The following is a 14,041-nucleotide window of genomic DNA, read 5'->3' as shown; positions in this document are numbered from 1 at the left end:
AAATAATTTATAAATGTTTTATTTTTATATAACCTAACCTTTTGCAGTTTTGGAAATGTGTTTGTGTTATATTTCTTTTTTATATGTGAAGTTTTTTTGTTGTGCTTATTCTATTATACTGATTATACTATATTTTCCTCCCCCAAAAAAATGGACTTTAAAGATTTTTATTTTTATTTCTTTTAGTCGTTTTTTATAAAATTCCAGAAATTATCCATATTAAAAAATGAAGTTTAAACATAATGAAATGTATCCCGTACCTAAACAGGAGGCCTGGTTGAATCATCCGGCACAGACTGGGGGAGGAGCCACAAACCCGTGAGTACAGTTTACAAACCCGTGGGAACGGATTGCAAAAGCGTGGGCACGGTTTATGAATTTGTGGGTACAGATTGCAAAAACTGAAGGCATGGTTTACAAATCTGAGAGCGCGGATTAGGAACTTGTGGGTACGGTTTATTAATCCGTGGGCACGATTTGTTCAACCGAGGGAACAGTTTAAGAATTAAAGTAGCCTACAGTTTATAAACTGAGGGGACGGATTGCAAAACCGTCGCCACGGATTGTTTTTTTCCCCCACAGGTGTGACTTCCCGGGCTCCGTACTATGTGAATATAAAACCAGTTGAATATAAAAAAAGTGTAGTTCAAATTTTATTGGCTTCTCTTTTAAACTGGTTTTACTTCAGTTCCCAAATGTAACATCAAGTGGCGACCCAAAATTGATTATCATACCACATCGTAAAAGTAAACAGAAATGTCCTTACATTTTTCTTATTTTCGAATGGATTTTTATGTTCCCTCACAAACTTCCAAGGGATCAAGAGCCTAGTATGGGAAATCCTGCCTTAATTGGAATCATAAAAAGTGACATATACTTTATATATGACATATTTTTGACCTTGTGGTAGAGGACACTGAATCCACTCTGCGATAACTCTTTCTGTCTGTCTTTGCTGTGTGCGTCCTTTGACCCTGAAACCACAGAAGGAAAACTCTTAAAATCATCAGTGGATTCCTCATTAGCTGCTTTTATTTAAAACATTATACAGTATGTCCATTTTCTTTACGCTTACATTTTACCTTCAATGTTGTAGATCTTTTTTTGCAGGTTGTCAAGAAGTCCTTCGAGTCCATTTTAGTCTTGAATGTAGAAGGTGTTGTTTATTTTTGGTTCTGAAGCCAGATGAGTGAGTCTGGTTAGGACAACTTTTCCCACCTGACATGAACAAAAAAAAGTCATTAAGTCATAAAGTCAAGTCACATTTTTTTATATAGCGCTTTTTACAATACAGATTGTTTCAAAGCAGCTTTACAGAGATAACAGGAAAATAATGCAACAAAGTTTGTTTCCAGAAGAAAATAGCGTCACTGTCCAGCTTAAGTAAGTTTTGGCTCTGATATCATGTGGCCTCGGGCTCCCAGTCAGTGTTGGGCTCATTTTTGTTGCAAAAATTTTATTAATTTAGTTAATGTGTGTATATATGTGTGTGTGTGTGTGTGTGTGTGTGTGTGTGTGTGTGTGTGTGTGTGTGTGTGTGTGTGTGTGTGTGTGTGTGTGTGTGTATATAGAGCCGCTCTGGAGAAAATCGTGATGTCATCGTCCAGGTCAATTCAGTTCTCATATAATGGTGTCAATGCAGGCAGATCAATATTATTATTGAAAATTAAATTAAATGTTATATTTAATGTCCTCAACTAAGCAATCCAAAAGCCAATGGCGACAAAGGTGAAGAAAGTGACAGTAACAGAAACCAAAACTCCATCAGTGACAGAATGGAGAAAAAAACCTTGGGAGAACCCAGACTCAGTCTCAGTCCTCCTCTGGCCAATGAACAAACAGCGTATGATTATGATTTAGGCAGCATTACAGGTCAGAAGTCAGATTGGTTTGGAACAATCAGAATATTATCCAGTTCTATCTGGTTGAAGATCGGAGTCACGCCGGTATGGATCGTGTGCTTAAAGCTGAAGTGTGTCATTTCTGAACTACTAGAGACACCAAATTGCACAAATAATGACAGTTTCCAGACAGGTTTCTTCATCGCTTTCCTAGTTTGCCATTGGTCAGTTTATCAGATATTCCGCCCCAAACTCACGTGTTTGTTTGACAAGTTGACATGTCAGGCAGCACAAACAAACCACACTGTCACAGAGTTTCAACCCTTAGGAGTCAAACTACCAGTGACTGATTACAGTGACTCACCCCAATGATGAAGCGGAGGATATTTTGCTCATCGCATGTGTTGAGGACATTATCATTATCAATATCACTGGGGTCTCCATCTGTGATGATCACCAGGGCTTTCTGAGCGCTGAGATCGGCTCCAGACAACACGCTATTCAGGAGATTCTTTCTGGTGATGGAATAAATCATAAATAATGAGATGTTAACAGCTTTCAGTCTCCGTGTCACTGTGCCTCTGTAGTTTCGACACCAAACCGTTAAAAGAAAATGTATTTAAAGAATGAGATAAACCAAAACAAAAACACAAAACTATAGAAATAACCATATTTGATTTTCATTTATGTGCATTTCAAGACTGTTTCTCTTAAGTTGTGATTTCAGTGAACATTCATAAACATATGAAGGTTTCACTCACAAGACATAGTTTATTGCTCCGTGTGTGTGTGTGAGTGCTTTCATGTGACTCTCTTTCATGAGTTTGTCTTCAGCAGAGCCATTCTGATAGTCGTTGAAGTCAAACACAATTCTGGATTTAGTTGCAAACTGGACAGCAGCAAACTGACACACAGAAAGACAAACAACAAGCACACGTGCCATTAATATCATTAGCAAACTATAGACCATTACATGTCAATATTTCCACATTAATAGTGGTGGATTGATTTACCTTTATGGATGAGTTTGAAAGCTTTCTCATAACATCTTTAATGAATATTTTGTTCATTTCAAACTCGCGTGATTTCATACTGCTGGATCCGTCAAAGAGAAACACCAGATTGACTTCTCTCTTCGTGCATTCTGCAGAAATACCACAAGATATGGAAAAACATTGTTATGCCAACTTCTTTTAGCAATCAAACCATAAATTATTGACAAAATGGCAAAAAAATCCATATATTTCCCTAAAGTAACATAATATCATAATAAAGATAATATCTTTAATCCTGTCTTCAGTCTTTGAGTTGTCAATAATCATCACACCAACTGGAATGTTAGTAAGAACGCAACACATGGTTTACAGTATTAAAGACTGAAATAGTTAAACTGCATTCAGTGCTAAAAGTGTCGTTATCCGCTGGTTTCAGTGTCAGACTCTTCAGACCTTGGTAAGCGGCGGTGAAGTTTGAGACGGCCTGTAAACTGCTGTTGAACTGGACGCAGACGCCGTTCAGATACGAGTTTCCGTCACACTCATGAGGAAGATACGGACTGCAGCTCTGAGAAAGAGACACAATATCTTAAACATCAGGAGGATCAAATCACACAAAAGATGAAACAAAGACTCCAGTGCTAATATGAGGAAGCAGAGAACATTCCTGCAGTGTTTCCCGTTCTTCAATGGACACAAGTACAGACGAAGCTGTTGAACTTACAGTCAAGCGTCCCACAGCATCAGACGACACAGCAGACGACATGCCGAAGAACCGAGCGCTCTCTGAGCCTGTCAATCATCACCAGAGAGAGAGAGAGAGAGAGAGAGACATAGAGAGAGAGAGACAGAGACGGAGAGGCAGAGAGAGAGAGAGACATAGAGAGAGACATAGAGAGAGAGAGACAGAGACGGAGAGGCAGAGAGAGAGAGAGACATAGAGAGAGACATAGAGAGAGAGAGACAGAGACGGAGTAGCAGAGAGAGAGAGAGAGAGACAGACAGAGAGAGACAGACAGAGAGAGAGACAGACAGAGAGAGAGGGAGAGTTTGAGAGTTTCATTCCTCATCAAATATCACACCAAGAAACAGCTATGATAACTCAGTAAACATTAATGGAAAACAAATGTTAAAACTCTGTAAAGGTTTAGGACTCTTCATCATTAATGGCAGGACTCGTGGAGATACTTTAGGTAGATTCACTTACTGCTCCAGATTAGGAACCAGTGTGGTTGATTATTCAATAACAGATATTGACCAGAGCTTTATTAATGCCTTCACAGTCAGACCTCAGCTCCCGATCTCCGATCACTACCAAACTGTGCTTTATCTGAAACCCTCATGTGATTAAACTACTCGGTTACTCACGTAACCTTAGTTCCCTGAGTTAGGGAACGAGTATTGCGTAGCTATACGCAGTGGGGGAAACTCCTTTTCCTCGATTTACTGAAGCCTTTATGTAAAGCGCATTTGCAGCTGCACAGCTAGAACATGAGCGTCTGGCTCGCTCATAGGCTGCGCTGCGGCAACTGCACATCCAATGGCGCGGGCGTCAGAGCCTGCCAAGGGGGCGTGACCTCAGTCTATAATAGTCCCCGAATTCGCCATTATAGCAGGTTTAACGACTGAAGCGACAACTTGCCATGTTACCATAGGCAGAATGGTGTATTGATAAGCCCGGCCCTCGAAGGCTAATCTTAAGAATGGCCTGTGACGAGGATTTATTTGAATGTAAAAGTAAGCATCTTTCAGATCCATTGTGACAAACCAATCCCCCGGGCGCACTTGCGCGAGGATATGTTTGATAGTTAACATTTTGAACGGCCGTCTCATGAGAGCTTTGTTCAAATGTCTCAAATCTAGAATGGGTCTGAGACCGCCGTCTTTTTTCTGAGTCAGAAAATAGCGGCTGTAAAAACCCATATTTTTTAGCGCGGGGGGGGGGGGGGGGGGACTAATTCTATCGCCCCTTTTGCTAATAGATTCTGTACTTCGGTGTGAAGCACGTGACCTACGTTGCTTCTCACCGAAGTCTCGAGAACCGCCTGAAATTTCGGGGGTCTGCGAGCGAATTGGAGCGAGTAACCTCGCTTTATAGTGTTTATAACCCAACTCGACACATCGGGGATAGCTTGCCAGGCTATAACCCGTGTGGCTAGGGCTTGACACACTGATTGGGAGGGGCCGCCTAACAAAGGGGGACCTGATACCCTTATATTGTGATTTTTGCACACATTGAGTGTTGGACTGACTGTACAAGCATTTGCGTGTGAGGAAGTCAGTGTTACAACAGGGGAGGGGCCGCCTAGTGAAGGGGGACCGTGAACCCATATATTGTGATTTTGTGCACACATTGAATGTTGGACTGACTGCACAAGGAATTTGTGTGTAGTGCAGTCAGTGTTAAAACAGGAGAGGGGCCGCCTAGTGAAGGGGGACCGTGAACCTATGTGTTGTGCTTGTGTGCTTTATTTGGGTCGCTGTGAAAACGGCGTTTGTTTGCAAAGACGCGCTCACTGCTGCGGGCCTGTTTACAATAATAAAATCCCCAGCCGCCTGAACTGAACAGGGGGTTGTGGGAAGTTTTGCTGGCTTCTTTGAGGGTGGTCTGGCAAGTGCGGGACACACGCCCTCTCTTACCTTTGCGTGCTAGGACGGCTTTAGCGGGAAGCGCTCGGATAGCGTTGGGCATCAGCCGCAGGGACGGGCTGAGAGGCCTGTTTCGCCGGCTTTGCTGGTCGGTGCCAGCTAGCACGGTTAGTTCCACTCGAGCTCCAGATCCGCGACGGCCTGTGTTAGGATCCGAAGCATTTAGCGTCGGAGTTAGTCCTGCCTCGCTGGGTCCGTCTCCGTCTCGAGAGAGCTAGCCGAGTTCGCAGCACGGAGATAGGCATGCACTCGCAGGCCGCACATCAGCCGACAGAGAGTGCATTCTCTGCATGGTAGAGTCCCAGGCATTAAATGCAGCTCGCGTGTTGGTAGGCCTTGCTTAACACGAGGCATATGGAACAACGCTTATACAGATATAAACACATAATAAACAGATATTGAAAAGGATATCGCCGGATAGCCACAGGAGAAACACGGTTGAGATGTGTAGTCTGCTGAACTGTAGCTCCCTCAGGCTGAAGGCTTGTTTGACGGCGAAGGCTCATTAAATGGTCAGAGACGTGAAGTTTGTCGCTGAAGGAGTAAAATCTGCTATAATGGCGAATTCGGGGACTATTATAGACTGAGGTCACGCCCCCTTGGCAGGCTCTGACGTGTATGACTCAGAGTGTTCTCATTGGTCGCACGTCAGAGGCGCCCGCGCCATTGGATCTGCAGTTGCCGCAGCGCAGCCTATGAGCGAGCCAGACGCTCATGTTCTAGCTGTGCAGCTGCAAATGCGCTTTACATAAAGGCTTCAGTAAATCGAGGAAAAGGAGTTTCCCCCACTGCGTATAGCTACGCAATACGAAGTGACCGTTCGAAAGGGAACTAAAACTTCTCCACTTGATTCTGAAAAACTGTTTCCTTTGAAACCTAAACTCAAATGGAATCAATCCAACTCGGATCAATTCAAAGGAAAATATGAACAGTCCTACTATATTAAAAATGCTGGATGAATTTATGTCCACTGATTTCACTTTAGATATGCAACAAAAAACTTAAATTACATATTCAAAACATTGATAACTCTATCTAACATTAAACCGCAAAGCAAACATAACACAAAACAACAGAGAATGAGAAAGGATGTGTGGTTCGATGATGAATGTGCAGGTCTCAGGAAAGAGCTGAGGAGACTTTCCAACAAAAAGCACAAAGACCCGTCCAGCCAGACATTACGGCTTTCTTATTCAGACTGTCTGCAAAATTATAAAAGACTTTTGTGGAACAAAAGAGAAAAATATTTTAAAGCCAAAATTGATGAAATTGATGATTCGGTAGATCAAAACACTTTCTGGAATCTTTATATGGCACAATTTGGAAATCTTACTTGAAAATTTGTATAGAAAAATTGCACCATCGGACCTTAACCAACCTCAGAGTAAAATAAAGAAAACTCTAGAAGACTTGGAGAAAACAATTAAAAATTATCAAAATCCATTAGATAAATCTATAACAATATCTGAAATATTAGAAAACATTAAAAATCTTAAACTAAAGAAAGCATGTGGACAAGATCACATTAGTTATGAAATGCTTAAACTCAGCAGTCCCAGGATGATTAAAACTCTAGCTAGATTATTTAATCTGGTGTTCTGGTCCGGAAGCTTCCCCGAGATCTGGTCTGAAGGAATCATCACCCCCATATTCAAGAAAGGTGATCGATTCGACCCTAATAGTCATCGCGGCATCAGTGTGGGCAGTGCTTTAGGAAAACTGTTCTTCAGGATCATAAACACACGCATTGTCTCACACATCTCATCACACAACATGTTAAATAAAGCACAAATTGGCTTTTTACCAAAACACCGCACATCCGACCACATCTATTCTCTACACACTCTCATCAACAAAAACATCAAGGACAAACAAAGGAAAATATTTGCATGTTTTGTAGACTTTAAAAAAGCATTCGACTCAATTTGGCATGATGGTCTGCTGTACAAAATCCTACAAATTGGCATTGGCGGGAAAACGTTTGATATTATAAAATCTCTGTACAGCAACATCAAAAGTGCGGTGAAAATCAGCGACCACAGAAGCGCGTTCTTCCAGCAGGGCCGTGGAGTGTGTGTGTGTGTGTGTGTGTGTGTGTTCTTCCAGCAGGGCCGTGGAGTGAGGCAGGGCTGCAGTCTGAGCCCGACTCTATTCAACATCTACATCAATGATCTGGCATCAGCGCTGGAGAGCTCTACTGTCCCCGGCCTCACTCTACAGCACACACAGGTCAGGGGTCAAGGGTCAGGGGTCAGAGGTCAGATGTCTGCTGTACGCGGATGATCTGGTCCTGCTGTCCCGCACACCTGAGGGCCTTCAGGAGAGCCTGTCCCTGCTGGAACAGTACTGTCACGACTGGGCCCTGACCATCAATCTGGACGAAACCAGAGTCATGGTGTTCCAGAAGAAGAACAGATCTCAGGGACACAAACACCAGTTCCTGTATAAAGGCCAGGTCCTGCAGCACAGCACTAGCTATAACTATCTGTCTCTGTGTGTGTGTGTGTGTGTGTGTGTGTGTGTGTGTGTGTGTGTGTGTGTGTGTGTGTGTGTGTGTGTGTGATCCCATCATTCTATGAACTGTGTGACACTGAAAAAATGTCCTTCTTACTTGGAGAAGATGATAGTACAGCTGCACTAGCGGCTAAATATGTGACTGTGATGACAGATAGTGTGTGTGACTGTGATGACAGATAGTGTGTGTGACTGTGATGACAGATAGTGTGTGTGACTGTGATGACAGATAGTGTGTGTGACGGTGAGGACAGATAGTGTGTGCGACTGTGATGACAGATAGTGTGTGTGACGGTGAGGACAGATAGTGTGTGTGACTGTGATGACAGATAGTGTGTGTGACGGTGATGACAGATAGTGTGTGTGACTGTGATGACAGATAGTGTGTGTGACGGTGAGGACAGATAGTGTGTGTGTGACCGTGATGACATACAGTGTGTGTGTGACTGTGAGGACAGATAGTGTGTGTGTGACTGTGATGACAGATAGTGTGTGTGACTGTGATGACAGATAGTGTGTGTGACGTGATCATGACAGATAGTGTGTGTGACGGTGATCATGACAGATAGTGTGTGTGTGAGGGTGATCATGACAGATAGTGTGTGTGTGAGGGTGATCATGACAGATAGTGTGTGTGACTGATGACAGATAGTGTGTGTGACGGTGATCATGACAGATAGTGTGTGTGAGGGTGATCATGACAGATAGTGTGTGTGACGTGATCATGACAGATAGTGTGTGTGACGGTGATCATGACAGTTAGTGTGTGTGAGGGTGATCATGACAGATAGTGTGTGTGACGGTGATCATTACAGATAGTGTGTGTGACGGTGATTATGACAGATATTGTGTGTGACGGTGAGGACAGATAGTGTGTGTGAGGGTGATCATGACAGATAGTGTGTGTGACGGTGATCATGACAGATAGTGTGTGTGACGGTGATCATGACAGACAGTGTGTGACGGTGATCATGACAGATAGTGTGTGTGACGGTGAGGACAGATAGTGTGTGTGACGGTGATCATGACAGATAGTGTGTGTGACGGTGATCATGACAGATAGTGTGTGTGTGACTGTGATCATGACAGATATTGTGTGTGACGGTGATCATGACAGATAGTGTGTGTGACGGTGATCATGACAGATAGTGTGTGACGGTGATCATGACAGAAAGTGTGTGTGACGGTGATCATGACAGATAGTGTGTGTGACGGTGATCATGACAGATAGTGTGTGTGACGGTGATCATGACAGACAGTGTGTGACGGTGATCATGACAGATAGTGTGTGTGACGGTGAGGACAGATAGTGTGTGTGACGGTGATCATGAAAGATAGTGTGTGTGACGGTGATCATGACATATAGTGTGTGTGACGGTGATCATGACAGATAGTGTGTGTGACTGTGATCATGACAGATAGTGTGTGTGACGGTGATCATGACAGATAGTGTGTGTGACGGTGATCATGACAGATAGTGTGTGACGGTGATCATGACAGAAAGTGTGTGTGACGGTGATCATGACAGATAGTGTGTGTGACGGTGATCATGACAGATAGTGTGTGTGACGGTGATCATGACAGATAGTGTGTGTGACGGTGATCATGACAGAAAGTGTGTGTGACGGTGATCATGACAGATAGTGTGTGTGACGGTGATCATGACAGATAGTGTGTGTGACGGTGATCATGACAGACAGTGTGTGACGGTGATCATGACAGATAGTGTGTGTGACGGTGAGGACAGATAGTGTGTGTGACGGTGATCATGAAAGATAGTGTGTGTGACGGTGATCATGACATATAGTGTGTGTGACGGTGATCATGACAGATAGTGTGTGTGACTGTGATCATGACAGATAGTGTGTGTGACGGTGATCATGACAGATATTGTGTGTGACGGTGATCATGACAGATAGTGTGTGTGACGGTGATCATTACAGATAGTGTGTGTGACGGTGAGGAAAGATAGTGTGTGTGAGGGTGATCATGACATATAGTGTGTGTGACGGTGATCATGACAGATAGTGTGTGTGACGGTGATCATGACAGACAGTGTGTGACGGTGATCATGACAGATAGTGTGTGTGACGGTGATCATGACAGATAGTGTGTGTGACGGTGATCATGACTGATAGTGTGTGTGTGACGGTGAGGACAGATAGTGTGTGTGACGGTGATCATGACAGATAGTGTGTGTGACGGTGATCATGACAGATAGTGTGTGTGACGGTGAGGACAGATAGTGTGTGTGACGGTGATCATGACAGATAGTGTGTGTGACGGTGATCATGACAGATAGTGTGTGTGACGGTGAGGACAGATAGTGTGTGTGACGGTGATCATGACAGATAGTGTGTGTGACGGTGATCATGACAGATATTGTGTGTGACGGTGATCATGAGAGATAGTGTGTGTGACGGTGATCATGACAGAAAGTGTGTGTGACGGTGATCATGACAGATAGTGTGTGTGACGGTGATCATGACAGATAGTGTGTGTGACGGTGATCATGACAGAAAGTGTGTGTGACGGTGATCATGACAGAAAGTGTGTGTGACGGTGATCATGACAGATAGTGTGTGTGACGGTGATCATGACAGAAAGTGTGTGTGACGGTGATCATGACAGATAGTGTGTGACGGTGATCATGACAGAAAGTGTGTGTGACGGTGATCATGACAGATAGTGTGTGTGACGGTGATCATGACAGATAGTGTGTGTGACGGTGATCATGACAGATAGTGTGTGTGACGGTGATCATGACAGAAAGTGTGTGTGACGGTGATCATGACAGATAGTGTGTGTGACGGTGATCATGACAGATAGTGTGTGTGACTGTGATCATGACAGATAGTGTGTGTGACGGTGATCATGACAGATAGTGTGTGTGAGTGTGATAATTACAGATAGTGTGTGTGACAGTGATCATGACAGATAGTGTGTGTGAGTGTGATAATGACAGATAGTGTGTGTGAGGGTGATCATGACAGATAGTGTGTGTGACGTGATCATGACAGATAGTGTGTGACGGTGATCATGACAGATAGTGTGTGTGACGGTGATCATGACAGATAGTGTGTGTGACGGTGATCATTACAGATAGTGTGTGTGACGGTGATCATTACAGATAGTGTGTGTGACGTGATCATGACAGATAGTGTGTGTGACGGTGATCATGACAGATAGTGTGTGACGGTGATAATGACAGATAGTGTGTGTGAGGGTGATCATGACAGATAGTGTGTGTGAGGGTGATCATGACAGATAGTGTGTGTGACGTGATCATGACAGATAGTGTGTGACGGTGATCATGACAGATAGTGTGTGTGACGGTGATCATGACAGATAGTGTGTGTGACGGTGATCATTACAGATAGTGTGTGTGACGGTGATCATTACAGATAGTGTGTGTGACGTGATCATGACAGATAGTGTGTGTGACGGTGATCATGACAGATAGTGTGTGACGGTGATCATGACAGATAGTGTGTGTGACGGTGATCATGACAGATAGTGTGTGTGACGTGATCATGACAGATAGTGTGTGTGACGGTGATCATGACAGATAGTGTGTGACGGTGATCATGACAGATAGTGTGTGTGACGGTGATCATGACAGATAGTGTGTGACGGTGATCATTACAGATAGTGTGTGTGACGTGATCATGACAGATAGTGTGTGACGGTGATCATGACAGATAGTGTGTGTGACGGTGATCATGACAGATAGTGTGTGACGGTGATAATGACAGATAGTGTGTGTGACGGTGATCATTACAGATAGTGTGTGTGACGTGATCATGTTAGATAGTGTGTGTGACGGTGATCATGACAGATAGTGTGTGTGACGTGATCATGACAGATAGTGTGTGTGACGGTGATCATGACAGATAGTGTGTGTGACGGTGATCATGACAGATAGTGTGTGTGACGGTGATCATGACAGATAGTGTGTGACGGTGATCATGACAGATAGTGTGTGTGACGGTGATCATGACAGATAGTGTGTGACGGTGATCATTACAGATAGTGTGTGTGACGGTGATCATGACAGATAGTGTGTGTGACGGTGATCATGACAGATAGTGTGTGACGGTGATCATGACAGATAGTGTGTGTGACGGTGATCATGACAGATAGTGTGTGACGGTGATAATGACAGATAGTGTGTGTGACGGTGATCATTACAGATAGTGTGTGTGACGTGATCATGTTAGATAGTGTGTGTGACGGTGATCATGACAGATAGTGTGTGTGACGTGATCATGACAGATAGTGTGTGTGACGGTGATCATGACAGATAGTGTGTGTGACGGTGATCATGACAGATAGTGTGTGACGGTGATCATGACAGATAGTGTGTGTGACGGTGATCATGACAGATAGTGTGTGACGGTGATCATGACAGATAGTGTGTGTGACGGTGATCATTACAGATAGTGTGTGTGACGTGATCATGTTAGATAGTGTGTGTGACGGTGATCATGACAGATAGTGTGTGTGACGTGATCATGACAGATAGTGTGTGTGACGGTGATCATGACAGATAGTGTGTGTGACGGTGATCATGACAGATAGTGTGTGACGGTGATCATGACAGATAGTGTGTGTGACGGTGATCATGACAGATAGTGTGTGACGGTGATCATGACAGATAGTGTGTGTGACGGTGATCATTACAGATAGTGTGTGTGACGTGATCATGACAGATAGTGTGTGTGACGGTGATCATGACAGATAGTGTGTGACGGTGATCATGACAGATAGTGTGTGTGACGGTGATCATGACAGATAGTGTGTGTGACGGTGATCATGACAGATAGTGTGTGTGACGGTGATCATGACAGATAGTGTGTGTGACGGTGATCATGACAGATAGTGTGTGTGACGGTGATCATGACAGATAGTGTGTGTGACAGTGATCATGACAGATAGTGTGTGTGACGGTGTGGACAGATAGTGTGTGTGACGGTGATCATGACAGATAGTGTGTGTGACGGTGATCATGACAGATAGTGTGTGTGACGGTGATAATGACAGATAGTGTGTGTGACGGTGATCATGACGGATAGTGTGTGACGGTGATCATGACAGATAGTGTGTGTGACGGTGTGGACAGATAGTGTGTGTGAGGGTGATCATGACAGATAGTGTGTGTGAGGGTGATCATTACAGATAGTGTGTGTGAGGGTGATCATTACAGATAGTGTGTGTGACGGTGATCATGACGGATAGTGTGTGACGGTGATCATGACAGATAGTGTGTGTGACGGTGTGGACAGATAGTGTGTGTGAGGGTGATCATGACAGATAGTGTGTGTGAGGGTGATCATGACAGATAGTGTGTGTGAGGGTGATCATTACAGATAGTGTGTGTGACGGTGATAATGACAGATAGTGTGTGTGACGGTGATCATTACAGATAGTGTGTGTGACGTGATCATGACAGATAGTGTGTGTGACGGTGATCATGACAGATAGTGTGTGTGACGGTGATCATGACAGATAGTGTGTGTGACGGTGATCATGACAGATAGTGTGTGTGACGGTGATCATGACAGATAGTGTGTGTGATGGTGATCATGACAGATAGTGTGTGACGGTGATCATGACAGATAGTGTGTGTGACGGTGATCATGACAGATAGTGTGTGTGACGGTGATCATGACAGATAGTGTGTGTGACGGTGATCATGACAGATAGTGTGTGTGACAGTGATCATGACAGATAGTGTGTGTGACGGTGTGGACAGATAGTGTGTGTGACGGTGATCATGACAGATAGTGTGTGTGACGGTGATCATGACAGATAGTGTGTGTGACGGTGATAATGACAGATAGTGTGTGTGACGGTGATCATGACGGATAGTGTGTGACGGTGATCATGACAGATAGTGTGTGTGACGGTGTGGACAGATAGTGTGTGTGAGGGTGATCATGACAGATAGTGTGTGTGAGGGTGATAATGACAGATAGTGTGTGTGAGGGTGATCATGACAGATAGTGTGTGTGAGGGTGATCATGACAGATAGTGTGTGTG

General features: G+C 44.0%; 1 pseudogene across 1 annotated transcript in view; it reads right to left on the bottom strand.

Annotated features, from left to right (window-relative positions):
• The window catches only part of LOC143746133 (integrin alpha-L-like), a 145,741-nt pseudogene that overhangs the window by 18,088 nt on the left and 113,612 nt on the right, over positions 1-14,041 (bottom strand). The window contains exons 4-10 of the transcript XR_013206450.1: positions 3,561-3,628; positions 3,290-3,404; positions 2,855-2,985; positions 2,603-2,745; positions 2,206-2,356; positions 1,083-1,218; positions 901-974 (exon numbers count right to left, since the gene is read on the bottom strand). The product of XR_013206450.1 is annotated as an integrin alpha-L-like (transcript). The remainder of the gene's footprint in view (positions 1-900; positions 975-1,082; positions 1,219-2,205; positions 2,357-2,602; positions 2,746-2,854; positions 2,986-3,289; positions 3,405-3,560; positions 3,629-14,041) is intronic.

This window comes from Siphateles boraxobius, unplaced genomic scaffold, assembly GCF_051911475.1.
Source record: "Siphateles boraxobius isolate OS27281-9 unplaced genomic scaffold, OSU_SipBor_1 10, whole genome shotgun sequence".
Lineage (NCBI taxonomy): Eukaryota > Metazoa > Chordata > Actinopteri > Cypriniformes > Leuciscidae > Siphateles > Siphateles boraxobius.
The sequence above is the reverse complement of the archived record's forward strand: the minus strand, read 5'-3'. Positions and strand labels throughout refer to the sequence as shown.